Source organism: Chiloscyllium punctatum, chromosome 28, assembly GCF_047496795.1.
Source record: "Chiloscyllium punctatum isolate Juve2018m chromosome 28, sChiPun1.3, whole genome shotgun sequence".
Taxonomy (NCBI): Eukaryota; Metazoa; Chordata; class Chondrichthyes; order Orectolobiformes; family Hemiscylliidae; genus Chiloscyllium; species Chiloscyllium punctatum.
Genome location: NC_092766.1, coordinates 63,334,922 through 63,348,228, shown reverse-complemented (window position 1 = coordinate 63,348,228; position 13,307 = coordinate 63,334,922). Strand labels below are relative to the sequence as shown.

At 60.0% G+C, this 13,307-nt stretch overlaps 1 long non-coding RNA gene across 1 annotated transcript in view; it reads left to right on the top strand.

Moving 5' to 3' along the window:
* The window catches only part of LOC140453857 (uncharacterized), a 36,333-nt gene extending 23,325 nt beyond the window's left edge, over positions 1-13,008 (top strand). The window contains exon 3 of the long non-coding RNA XR_011952514.1: positions 12,952-13,008. This is a non-coding gene — a long non-coding RNA (uncharacterized lncRNA). The remainder of the gene's footprint in view (positions 1-12,951) is intronic.
* The last annotated feature ends 299 nt before the right edge of the window (positions 13,009-13,307 follow it).

The window sequence follows — 13,307 nt, the reverse complement described above, 5'->3', positions numbered from 1 at the left end:
TCTCTAACCCGGTCCCTCGCTCCCTTTATCTCCCTCCCCCTCTCTCTCCCTCCGTCTCTCCCCACTCCCCTTCGCTCTCCCCCCTCTCTCCCCCTCTCTCCCCCCCCGACTCGCCCCTCTCTGTCCCCCACTCTCACCCCTCTAACCCCTCTCTCCTCTCCCTATCTCTCCCCCTCCCTCTCCCCTCTCTCTACCCCACTCTCTCATCCCCTGTCTCTATGAGATCTCTCTCTACCCCGCTCACCCTCTCTCTACCCCTCAAACTCTCTCTCCCCCCTCGCTCTTCACTAACTCTGTCACCTAAATCTCTCGCCTCTCTCTCTCTCTCCGTCTATCACTCCCTACCTCTCTCACCCTTTCACTCTCCCCTCTCTCTCCCCTCTCTCTCCCACACTCTCACCCCTTTCTTTCCCCCTCTCTCCACCTCCCTCGCCCCCTTTGTCTCCTTCCAACTCTCTCTCCCCGTCTCTCCCCCCTCTCCCCGTCGCTCTCCCCGTCGCTCTACCCGTCTCTCTCCCCCCTCTCTCTAACACCCCGCTCTCTTACCACTGCTCCCTCAGTCCGTCTCTCTCACCTCCCTCTCTCCCCTCTCTCACCCTTTCTTTCTCTCTCTCGCCCTGTCTCTCCCACACTATCGCTCCCCCTCTCTCTCGCTCTCACTCTCCCACACTCTCTTCCTCCTTTCTCTCCACGCAGTCTCTCTCTCTCTCTCTGCCCCCTATCTCTCCTGTCTCTCTCCCCTCTCTCCCTGCTCTCTCTTCCCCACTTTTTCTCCACACTCTCTCTCACTGCCCCTTCTCACCCTCTGTCTCGCCCCCTCTTTCGCCCCCTCTCTCTCCCCTCTCTCTACCCCTCTCTCTTGCATCCTCTCACTCCCCCTCTCTCTCCCCTCTCTCTCCCCTCTCTCTCACCCGCTCTCATCCCCCTCGCCCGCCTCTCTCAATCCCTCTCGTGCTCCCTCTCTCCCCTTTCTCTCCCTCTCACTCTCGCCATCTCTTTCCCCATCACTCTCCCCATCTCTCTCCCCCCTCTCTCCCCACGCTCTCTTGCCACTCTCTCACCCCCTTTCTGTCCCACCTCAACCTCCCTCGCCCCCTTCGTCTCCCTCTCCAGTCTCTCCCCCTCTCTCTCCCCTCTCTTTCCCTCTCTCTCTCCACCTCTCTCTCCCCCTCTCCCCCTCTCTGCCCCCTCTCTCTCCCCCTCTCTCTCCCCCACTCTCTGCCCGCCTCTCTCTCATTCCCCGCTCTCTCACCTCCGCTCTCTCACCCCCGCTCTCACGCCCCCTCTCCCCTGTCTCACCCTTACCCTCTCTCCCCCCCTTTATCCCTGCCCTCTCTCTCCCTCTCACTCTCCCGCTCACTCTTCCCCCTTTCTCTCCACACTCTCTCTCTCTCAGCCACCTCTCTCTCCACCTCTCTCTCCCCCTCTCCCCCTCTCTCGCCCCCGCTCTCTCATTCCCCTCTCTCGCCCCCTCTCTCACCCCCCTGTCTTGCCCCACTCTCTCGCCACCCACTCTCGCCCTCTCTCTTGTCCCTTCTCTCGACACCTCTCGCTCTCCCCCTGTCTCTCCACAATCTCTCCCTGTCTCTCTCCCCGTCTCTCGCCCTCTCTCTATTCCTTCCCTCTCCCCCTCTCTCTACTCCTCTCTCTCGCACCCTCACTCTCTCCCTCTCTCTCTCCGCTCTTTCTCCCCTCTCTCTCACCCCATCTCGCCCCTTTGCCCGTTTTTCACGACCCCTCTCGTGCGCCCTTTCTCCCCTCTCTCTCCCTCTCACTCTCCCCATCTCTTTCCCCATCTCTCTCCCCATCTCTCTCTCCTCTCTCCGCCTGCTCTGTCCCCCCTCTCTCACCCCCTTTCTATCCCCCTCTCTCCACCTCCCTCGCCCCTTCCTCTTCCTCCCCTCTCTCTCCCCGTCTCTCCCCCTCTCCCCCCTCTCTCCCCTTCTCTCTCCCCCACCCTCTCTCCCACCCACACTCTCCCGTCTCTCTGTCCCTCTCTCTCTCACCCCCCTCACACACCCCCACACTCTCCCCATCTCTCTTCCCCACTTTCTCCTCCCGCTCACTGCCCCCTCTCTCCCTCCCTCCCCCCACACTCACCCCCACACTCTCCCCATCTCTCTTCCCCCACTTTCTCCCCCCCTCCCCATCTCTCCCCGTCACTCTCCCCGTCTCTCCCCCTCTCCCCATCTCTCTCCCATTCTCTCTCCCCCTCTCTCTCCCACCCACTCTCTCCCCTGTCTCTCTCCCTCTCTCTCTCACCCCCTCACACACGCCAACACTCTCCCCATCTCTCTTCCCCCACTTTCTCCCCCCCTTTCTGCCCCCTCTCTCCCGTCTTCTCTCACTCCCTCCTCCTCCCCCTCTCTCCCGCTCCCTGTCTCTCTTCTCTCTCTCTGTCTCTCTTCCCCCTCTCTGTCTCTCTCTGCCGCCTCTCTCTCTTCCCCCTCTCTCTCCCCCTCCCCTCCTCTCTCCCCTTCTCTCTACGGTCTCTCTCAACCCCTCTCTCGGCACCTCTCACTCGCACCCCCTCTCTCTACCCCTCACTCTCTCTCTCCCCTCTCTCTTCACTAACTCTCTCCCCCACTCTGTCACCTAACTCTCTCCCCTCTCTCTCACTCCCTCCCTCCCTAACCCTCTCCCTCCACCACTCTCTCCACCACTCTCTCCCCCCACTGTCTCTCCCCACTCTCTCTCCAAACTCTCTCCCTCTCTCCCTCCACTCTCTGACCCCCTCCCTCTTCCCCGTCCCTCTGTCCGCCTCTCTCTCCTCTCTCTCCCCCACTCTTCCCTCTCTCTCCCCCACTCTCCCCACTCTCCCTCTTCCACTCCCTCTCCCCTCTCTCTACCCCACTCTCTCACCTTCTCTCTCTATCCCATCTCTCTCTACCCCGCTCACCCTCTCTCGCCCCTCTCTATCTCCCCCTCTTTCTCTCTCTCGATTCTCTGTCCCTCTCACTCTGTCCCCCTCTCTCTGGCCACCTCCCTCTGTTACCCTCTCTCTCCTTTTCTCTCCCCCGACTCTCCCCTCTCTCTCCCGCACTCTCCCCCCTCTAACACCTCTCTCCCCTCCCCCTCACTCCACCCTCCCTCTCCTCCTCTCTTCCTCCCCCACTCTCACCCCCACTCTCTCCCCACACTGTTTCTCCCCACTCTCTCTCCCCAATATCTCCCTCACTCTCTCCCCACAATCTGTCTCCCCTCCTTCTCTCCCCATCTCTCTCTCCCCTTCTCTCTCCCTCCACTCTCTGTCCCCATCCCTCTTCCCCTCTCTCTGTCCGCCTCTCTCTCCTCTCTTTCCCCCAACTCTCCCCTCTCTCTCCCCCACTCTCACCCTCTCTCCCTCTCCCCTCCCTCTCCCCTCTTTCTACCCCACTCTCTCACCTCCTCTCTCTGTCCCATCTCTCTCTACCCCGCTCACCCTGTTTCTCTACCCCTCAAACTCTCTCCCCCTCTCGCTCTTCACTAACTCTGTCGCCTAAATCTCTCCCTTCTCACTCCCTCTCTCACTCCCTCCCTCTCACTCTCCCCTCTCTCTCCCTGCGCTCTCTTCCCCTCTCTCACCCCCCTTTCTGTCCCCCTCTCTCCACCTCCCTCGCCCCCTTCCTCTCCGCCCCCCTCTCTCTCCCCGTCTCTCACCCGTCCCCGTCGCTCTCCCAGTCGCTCTCCCCGTCACTCTCGCCCTCTCTCTCCCCCTCTGTCTCCCCCCTCTCCCCCACTCTCTTCCCACAACTCTCCCCTGTCTCTTCCCTCGCTCTCACCCCCTTTCTGTCCCCTCCTCCCCCTTCCTCGCACCTTCCTCTCCCTCCCCCTCTCTTGCCCCATCTCTACCCCCTCTCTCCCCATCGCTCTCCCCGTCTCGCTCCCCCTCTCTCTTCCCACTGTCTCTTCCCCCACTCTCTCCCCCTCTTTCTCCCCTCTCTCACCCCCCACTCTGAACCTCTTTCTGTACCCCCTCTCTCACCCTCCCTCGCACCTTCCTCTTCCTCCCCGTCTCTCGCCACGTCAGTCTCCCCCTCTCACTCTCCTCTCTCTCTCCCCCACTCTCTCCCCATCTCTCTCCCCTCTCTCTCCTCCCGCTCTCAACCTCTTTCTGTCCCCCCTCTCTCACCCTCCCTCGCACCTTCCTCTCCCTCCCACTCTCTCCCCCCTCTCTCCCCCCTCTCCCCCTCTCTCCCCCTCTCTCCCCCCTCTCTTCCCCCGCTATCTCCGCCTCTCTCTTGCCCTCCCCGTATCTCTTCCCCCTCTCTATCTCTCTCTCTCTGCCTCCTCTCTTTCTTCCCCCGCTCTCCACACTCCTCTCACCCCTCTAACCCCTCTCTCCCCCTCTCCCCTCCTCTCTCGCCTTCTCTCTACCGTCGCTCTCACCCCCTCTCTCTACTCCTCTCTCTTTCACCCACTCTCTCTGTCTACACCTCACTCTCTCTCTCTCTCCCTCTCTCTTCACTAACTCTCCCCCAATCTGTCACCTAAATCTCTCCCCTCTCTCTCACTCCCTCCCTCCCTAAACATCACCCTCCCCCACTCTCACCCTCACTCTCTCTCTCTGCACTCTCTCTCTGCACTCTCTCTCCCCACTCTCTCCCCCACTCTGTCCCCACACTCTCTCTACCCCTCCCTCTCTCCCCCCTCTCTCCCCCTCTCTCTCCCTCCACTCTCTGTCCCCCTCCCTCTGTCACCCTCCCTCTGTCCACCACTCTCTTCTCTCTGTCCCCCACTCTCCCCCTCTCTCCGCCTCCCCTTCTCTCTCCCTCCCTCTCCCCTCTCTCTCTACCCTGCTCACCCCCTCTCTCGACCCCCAATCTCTCTCTCCCTTTCTCTCTTCACTAACTCTCTCTCCCACTCTGTCGCCTAAATCTCTCCTCTCTCTCCCTCTCTCAATCCCTGCCTCTCATGCTCACTCTTTCTCCTCTCCCTCCCCACTCTCTTTCCCCACTGTCTCCCGCACTCTCTTCACCCACTCTCACACCATCTCTCTCCCCTCTCTCACTCCCCCCTCTCTCCACCCCTCTTCCCCCTCCCTCTCTCACCATCTCACTCTCCCCCTCTCTCTTTCCCACTCTTTCCCCACTGTCTCCCCCAATCTCACTCCCCCTCTTTCTCTCCCCCTTTCTCTGCCCCCTTCTTTCTCCGCCCCCTTCTTTCTCCACACCCCCCTGTCTTTCCCCTTTTCACAACCCCCACTCTCCCCCTCTCTCTCTCCCCCTCTCTCACACCCTCTCTCTCACACCCTCTCTCTCCCCCTCTCCCCCTCTCTCGCCTCTCCTTCTCACCTCTCTCTATCACCCTTTCTCTCTCCTCCCATTCTCTCTCCTTCTCTCTTCCCTCCTCTCTTGCCCCTCTCTCTCCTCTCTCTCACCCCCTCTCTCTCCTCCACTCTCTCCCCCACTCTCTCCTCCACACTCTCTCCCCCTCTCTCTAGCCTCTCTCTCCCTTCTCTCTCCCCCCTCCGCCTCTTTCCCCAACTCTCTCTCTACCCCCTCTCTCCCCCTCTCTCTCGCCCCCACTCTCGCTCCCTCTCTTGCCCCCCACTCTTGCTCCCACTCTCGCCCCCTCCCTAGCCCCTTCTCACGCCCTCTCTCGCCCCCAATCTCGCCCCCACTCGTCTCCACTCTCTCCCCTCTCTCTCACCCCCTCTCTCTGCCATCTCTCACCCCCTCTCTCACCCCCTCTCTCATCCCCTCTCTCACCCCCTCTCTCACACCATCTCTCTCCCCCCTCTCTCACCCCCCTCCCCCTCCCACTCTCCGACCTCTCTCGCCCCCCTCTCTCTCTCTACCCTCTCTCTCCCCTCTCTCTCTCTTCCACTCTCTCTACCCCCTCTGTCTCTCTCTCTCCCTCGCTCTATACCCTTGTTTCTCTACCCTTTCTCTCTCTCCCCTCGCTTTCCACCCCTCTCTTTCTCCCCTCTCTCCACCTCCCCTCTCTCCATCTCCCCACTTTTTCACCCCACTCTCTCTCGTCTCTCTCCTTCCCCTCTCTTTCTCCCTCCCCTCTCTCCCTCCCCTCTCTCGCTCCCCGGTCACTTACGCTGCTCTCTTACCCCAATCACTTACCCCAGTGTCTCCCCCTTCCCTCTCTCAATCCCTCCCTCACTCACCCCCTCACTCTCCCCATCTCTCTCCCTGCCCATCTCCCCCGCTCTCAGCCCACTCTCTCCCCTCCTCTCTCACCCCCCTCTCTCCCCCTCTCTCCCCTCTCTCTCCCCTCCTCTCTCCCCTCCTCTCTCCCCTCCTCTCTCTACCCTCCTCTCTGTTGGCCCTCTCTCCCCCCTCTGTCTTCCCCTCTCTCTCTCCCCACTCTCTCCCCTCCTCTCTCTCCCCTCGTCGCTACCCCCCCACCGTCTGTCTCCCCCCTCTCTCAACCACTGTCTCCCCCGTCTCTCTCCTCTCTCTTGCCCCCCTCTCTGTGTCCCCCTCTCTCTCTCTGTGCCTCTCTCTCTGTCCCACCCTCTCTCTGTCCCACCCTTTCTCGGTTCGTCCCCTCTGTCCCCCTCTCTCTTTCCTCCTCTTTGTTTACCCGCTCTCTCTGCCCCCCTCTTTTTATCCCCCTCTCTCTTTGCCCCCATCTCTCTGTCCCCCCCTCTCAATAGCCCCCCTCTCTCTGTACCCCCCGCTCTGTCACCCTCCTCCCTGTCCCCACTCTCTCTGTCACCCTCTCACTCTGTCCCTCCCTTCCCTCTGTTCCCATCTCTCTGTCCAACCCTCTCTCTCTGTTCCCCTCTCTCTGTCCCCCCACTCTGTGCACCCCTCTCTCTGTCCCCCTCTCTTCCCCCTCTCTCTACCCCTCTCTCTCCCCAGTCACTCCACCCTCTTTCTCCCCCCACTCTCTTGTCCCACTTTCTCTCTCTCCCCCTCTCTCTCTGATCCCCCATCTCTCTCTGACCGCCCCCTCTCTGACCCCCTTCCCTCTCTCCCCTCTTTCTTTGCCCCTCCCTCTCTCTGTCCCCCTCTCTCTCTCTCCTTCCCCCCTCACTCTCATTCTCCCCTCTCTCTGGCACCCCCTCTCTCTGTCCCCCTCTCTCTGTCTCCCTCTCTTTGTTTCTCTGTCTCTGTCCCCACTCTCTCTGTCCCCGTCTCTCTTTGTCCCCCCTCTCTCTGTCCCCCCTCCCTATCTGTCCCCCCTCTCTCTGTACACCCCTGTTCCCCTCTCTCTGCCCCCTCTGCCTCCCTCTCTCTGTGACCCCCACTCTCTCTGTACCCCGACCTCTCTCTGTCTCTCCCGCTCTCTGTCCCCCTCTCTCGGTTCACTCTCTCTCTGCCCCTCCTTCTCTCTGTCCCCCCACTCTCAGTCTGCCCCCTCTGTCCCCTTCTCTCTTTCCCCCTCTCTCTGTCCCTCCCTCTCTGTCCCCCTGTCCGTCCCTCTACTGCATCCCCGTCTCTCTGTCTCCCATCTCTTACTGTCCCCACTCTCTCTGCCCCCTCTCCCTGTCCCACCTTCACCCTGTACACCCCATCTTCCCCCCTCTCTGTCCCCCCTCTCTCTGTACCACCACTCTCTGTCCTCCCTCCCTCTCTGTCTCCCTCTCTCTCTGTCCCCCTCTCTCTTCCCCACCCCTCTCTCTGTCCCCCTCTCTCAGTCCCCCTCTCTGTCCCCCGCTTCTCGGTCCCAGCCCTCTCTCTGTCCCCCTCCCTCTGTCCCTCTCTCGGTCCCTCTCACTCTGTCCCCCTGACTCTGACCACACTCTCTCTGTCCCCCCTCTCTTTCTGTCCCCCCTCTCTGTCCCTCCCTCTCTCTGTCCCCCCTCTCTTTACCCCTCTCTCTGCCCCCCATCTGTCCCCCCCGTCCCACGTCTCTGTCCCCTTCACTCTCTGTCACCCTTCTCTCTGTCCCCACTCTCTCTGTTCCCCCCTCTCTCTGCCCCCATTTCTGTCCCCCTTCTCCGTCCCTCCCCTCTCTGTCACCCTCTCTCTGTCCCCCCTCTCTGTCACTCCCCTTCTCGCCTTCTCGGTCTCAGCCATCTCTATGTACCCCCTCTCTCTGTCTCCTCACTCTCTCTGTCCCCCCCTCTCTCCATCCCTCTCTCTCTGTCCCCCTCTCTCTCTGTCCCCCTCTCTGTCCCCATCTCACTCCGTCCTCTCTCTATTACCTCCCTCTCTGTTCCCCCGTCCCGCCCTCTGTCCCCCACTTTCTCCATTCCCCACTCTCTGTCCCCCTCTCTTTGTCCTCCACTCTCTCCAGCCCCCACTCTCTGTCCCCCACTCTCTGTCCCCCACTCTCTCTCCCCCCCTCTCTGTCCCCCTCTCTCTCACGTTCTCTCTGTCCCCCTCTCTCTCTGTCCCCCTCTCTCTCTGTCCCCCTCTCTCTCTGACCCCCCTCTCTGCCCCCCCTTCCCGCTTTCTCAGTCCCAGCCCTCTCTATGTACCCCCTCTCTCTGTCCCCTCAGTCTCTCTGGCACCCCCTCTCTCTATCCCGCTGTCTCTGTCCCCCTCTCTCTGTCCCCCTCTCTGTCCCCCTCTCTCTGTACCCCTCTCTCTGTGTCCCCCTCTCACTCCGTCCTCTCTCTATTACCACCCTCTCTGACCCCCGTCCCCCCTCTGTCCCCCACTCTCTCCATCCCCCACTCTCTGTCCCCCTCTCTCTGTCCCCCACTTTCTCCATCCCCCACTCTCTGTCCCCGACTCTTTGTCCCCCACTCTCTGTCCCCCGCTTTCTGTCCCCCTCTCTCTGTTCCCCACTCTCTGTCTCCCTCTCTCCGTCCCCCTCTCTTTGTCCCCCTCTCTCTGTACCCCCTCTCTCTCTGTCCCTCTATCTCTGTCCCCCTCTCTGTCCCCCTCTCTCTGTCACCCTCTCTCTCCTGTTCTCTCTGTCCTCATCTCTCTGTCACCCTCTCTCTGTCCGCCTCTCTCGCTATCCCCCTCTCTGTCCCCACGCGCTCTCTGCCCCTCCGTCTCTGTGTTCCCCTCTCACTCCCTCCTCTCTCTGTCACCTCCCTCTCTGTCTACCCGTTACCCCCTCTGTCCCCCACTCTCTCCCTCGTCCCCCCCTCTGTCCCCCGCTCTCTCGCTCCCCCACTCTCTGTCCCCCCTCTCTCTGTCCTCCTCTCTCTGTCCCCCTCTGTCTGTCCCCCACTCTCTGTCCCCCTCTGTCTGTCCCCCACTCTCTACCCTACTCTCTCTGTTCCCCCTCTCTTTGTCCCCCTCTCTCTGACCCCCTCTCTCTGTCCCCCCTCTCTCTGTCCTCCACTCTCTGTCCCCCACCGTCTGTCCCCCTCTCTCTGTTCCCCCTCTCTTTATACCCCTCTCTCTGTCCCCCTCTCTCTGTCCCCCTCTCTCTGTCCCCCACTCTCTGACCCCTCTCTATACACCCCTCTCTCTCCCCATCTGTCCCCTACCTCACTCCCCCCACTCTCTTGTCCCCCTCTCTCTGTTCCCTCCCTCTCTGTCCCCCCTCTCTCTGTCCCACCCCCTCTGTACCCACTCTCTCTGTCCGTCCCCTCTGTCCCCGTCTCTCTTTCCTCCTCTTTCTTTCCACCGCTCTCACTGCCGCCTTTTTCTGTCCCCCTCTCTCTTCGCCCCCATCTCCCTGTCCCCCTCTCTCAATATCCCCTCTCTCTCTGTCCCCACTCTCTCTCTGTCCTCCTCTCTCTGTCCCCCCAGCTCTGTCACCCTTCACTCTGTCCCCAATCTCTCTGTCACACTCTCACTCTGTCCCTCCCTCTCCCTCTGTCCCCATCTCTCTGTCCACCCTCTCTCTCTGTTCCCCTCTCTGTCCCCTCTCTCTCTTCCCCCTCTCACTACCCCCTCTCTCTCCCCTATCACTCAACCCTCTCTCTCCCCCCACTCTCTTGTCCCCACTCTCTTGTCCCCCTCTCTCTCTCTGTCCCCTTCTCTCTCTGACCCCCTCTCTCACTCTGACCGCCCCCTCTCTGTCCCCCTTCTCTCTGTCCCCCTCTCTCTCTCTCCATCCCCCCTCTCTCTCTTTCTCCCCTCTCTCTGGAATCCCCTCTGTCTGTCCCCAATCTCTCTCTGTCCCCACGCTCTTTCTGTCACCCCTCTCTCTTCCCCCTCTGCCCCCCTCTCTCTGACCCCCTCTCCCTCTGTTCCCTCCTCTCTCTGTCCCCCTTTCTCTTCCCCCCCAGTCACCCCGCTCTCTGCCCCCCTCTCTCTGTCCTCCTCTCTCTGTCCCCACTCTCTCTGTCCCCCCAACTCTCTCTTGTCTCTCCCGCTCTCTGTCCCCCTCTCTCGGTCCCCTCTCTCTCTGCCCCTCCTTCTCTCTGTTCCACCGCTCTCAGTCCACCCCCTCTGTCCCCTTCTCTCTTTCCCCCACTCTCTGTCCCACCTCTCTCCATTCCCCTGTCCCCCCTCTACTGCGCCCCCGTCTCTCTGTCTCCCCTCTCTTACTGTCCCCACTCTCTCTGCTCCTTCTCTCTGTCTCCCCTTCTCCCTGTACCACCTCTCTCTGTCCTCCCTCTCTCTCTGTCCTCCTCTCTCTCTGTCCCCCTCTCTCTATCCCTCCTTCTTTCTGTCCCCCTCTCTCATTCCCCCTCTCTATCCCTGTCCTCCCCCCTCTCTGTATCTCCCGCGCTCTGTCCCCCTCTCTCGGTCCCCCTCTCTCTCTGTCCCCCTTCTCTCTGTCCCCCTTCTCTCTGTCCCCCTGCTCTCAGTCCGCCCCCTCTGTCCCCGTCTCTCTTTACCCCTCTCTCTGCCCCCCCTCTATCTGCCCCCCTCTCTCTGTCCCCCGATTTCTCTGTCCCCCGGTTTCTCTGTCCCCTTCACTCTCTGTCCCCCTTCTCCCTGTCCCCACTCTCTCTGTTCCCCCTCTCTCTGCCCCCATCTCTGTCCCTCCCAGCTTCGTCCCTCCCCTCTCCGCCCATCCCATCTCTCTCCCCCCTCTCTCTGACCTCCCTCTCTGTTCCCCACCCCCGTCCCGCCTTCTCGTTCTCAGCCCCCTCTATGTACCCCCCTCTTTCTGTCTCCCCACTCTCTCTGACCCCCCTCTCTTTCCCTCTCTCTCTGTTCCCCTCTCTCTGTCCCCCACTCCCTGTCATCCCTCTCTGTCCCCCTCTCTGTCCCCCTCTTTCTATCTGCCTCTCTCTGTCCCCCTCCCTCTGTTGCCCTCTCTCTGTCCCGTTCTCTTTGTCCCCCCTTTCTCTCTGTCCCCCTCTCTTTGTCCCCTTCACTCTGTCCCCCTCTCTCTGTCCTCATCTCACTTTCCCCCTCTCTCTGTGTCCCCCATTCACTCCCTCCTCTCTTTGTCAACTCCCTCTCTGTCCCCCCGTCCGCCCCCCGTCCCCACTCTCTCCATCCCCCACTCTCTGACCCCCCTCTGTCCCCCAGTCTCTCCATCCCCCACTCACTGTCCCCCACTATCTCCGTCCCCCAGTCTCTGTCCCCCTCTCTCTGTCCCCCACTCTCAGTCCCCCCCTCTCTGTTCCCCATCTCTTTGTCCCCCTCTCTCTGTTCCCCCTCTCTCTGTGTCCCCCTCTCTCTGTTCTCCCTCTCTTTGTCCCAATCTCTCTGTTCCCCCTCTCTCTCTGTCTCCCTCTCTCTGTCCCCCACTCTCAGCCCCCACTCTCTGTTCCCCGGCTCTTTGTCCCCCTCTCTCTCTGTCCCCCTCTCTCTCTGTCCTCCTCTCTCTGTCCCCCACTCTCTGACCCTTCTCTCATTATGTCCTCCCCTATTTCTCTCTCTCTCTTCCTCACCTTAGCTCTCCCTTGCCTCTCGCTCTCTCTGTCTCTCCCTGCTCCTTCACTCTCTCTCCACTTCTCTCACTCTCGATCCCCCTACCTCAGTCTCTCTTTCTCCCCACCTCCCTCTGTTTCTCTCTGACTAAATCTCTTTCCCTCCGGCACCCCCTCCCTCTCTGATGTAATCTCTCTCCCTGACGCGTCCCTCTCCCTCAGATCCAGAGATTGGGGAGGGGGGTAGTCCCCATTAAACAACTGAAATCCTGTCCCACTCATGACAGGAAATGTGGAGGTCAGGTTGGAGTGGGGGGGATCAGAGGGAGTTAAACCCAGGTCCTGAGCTCAGGGCGCGGTGCCCTCCCCTTCCCTGAGGACCAGGACTTGGGGCTGGGTCTGTCTCTCTCCAGCTCAGCTTCTCCAACACAAAGACACACAACAACATCGGTCACTCTGCTGCTCGGCACGATTTAATCAACATTTTTATTGGTTACAAATGGAAGTGATGGATCCAGTCAGTGGGATGGTGCCTTTTCTCACTGGCCCCAGAGTTGTGAGAAACATTGAAATGTTTCCCTGTAACCCTCTTGTGGGATAAGGATGGACAAACCAGCGCTACCCTCAGTCTGTTACCATAGCGACAGGCTGCTCCATCGCTGAAACACTGAACTGAAATGAGAAAATCCCGGATGGATTGATTAATGAGGGAATTTGATGGATGGATGGATTTGTGTGAAGGGATATTTCAGCACATTCTTCAGCTGCTGCCTGAACTTAGTCTGGGTCACGGCATAAATCGCGGTGTTTGTGCAGCAACTGAGGAGCTGCAGCATGAAGCCCAATTCCTGCACAAAGAGATCGAGATACACAGACCGATACCCAATCCACCACATCCGGGTCCATATAGAAAACAGCATTATCATTGACCATAAGAGGATGAAATTGGCCGAGATCACAAACAGTAAAATGATGGATTTTTTTCGGTTTCTCATTTCAGTGTCAGACTGAGCGTCCCCATTGGTGTGAGCGCGGAGTCTCCTGCGGGCTCTGCTGGTCACTAAAATGTGTCTGACGGTGAGAACATTGAGCAGCAGAATCAGGAGAAATGGGACACACGGAGTTAGAATGTGGTGGAGGGACTCGATTGTGACCCAGACAATGGAGGATAGAACAGCGACTGTTACATCACAAAACCAGGGGGCGTTCATCAGCCAATACCGAGCCGTGAGCATAAAATACCAGGGAATGTTCTTTAAACAGCTCAGCACAGTCACTGCTCCCAGAACCACAGCCGCCGTTTTCTCACTGCAATATTTACTTTTCAGCTTCTGGCAACAAATGGCCACAAACCGATCAAAGGTGAAAGTGACGGTGAACCAGACAGAGCAGTCAGTGGCTGCATAAAGCAGGACGGCGTGGATATTACACACGGGGACGGAGTCCATCAGGAAATAAAACTGTTCCTCATAAACAATGGGAATGTGTCTCAGGATCAGGTCGAGGATAATGACCAGGAGATCCGCCGCTGCCATGGCCCCCAGGTAACGTCTGACACATGGAGACAATCCACAATCTTTATAAAGCAGGACGTAGATGGTCACTACGTTAACTGTGAGGAAGGAAAACAAACCCATTATCCATCAGCCTGGAGGCAAAGGGACCCGTTTGATCGGGGACACAG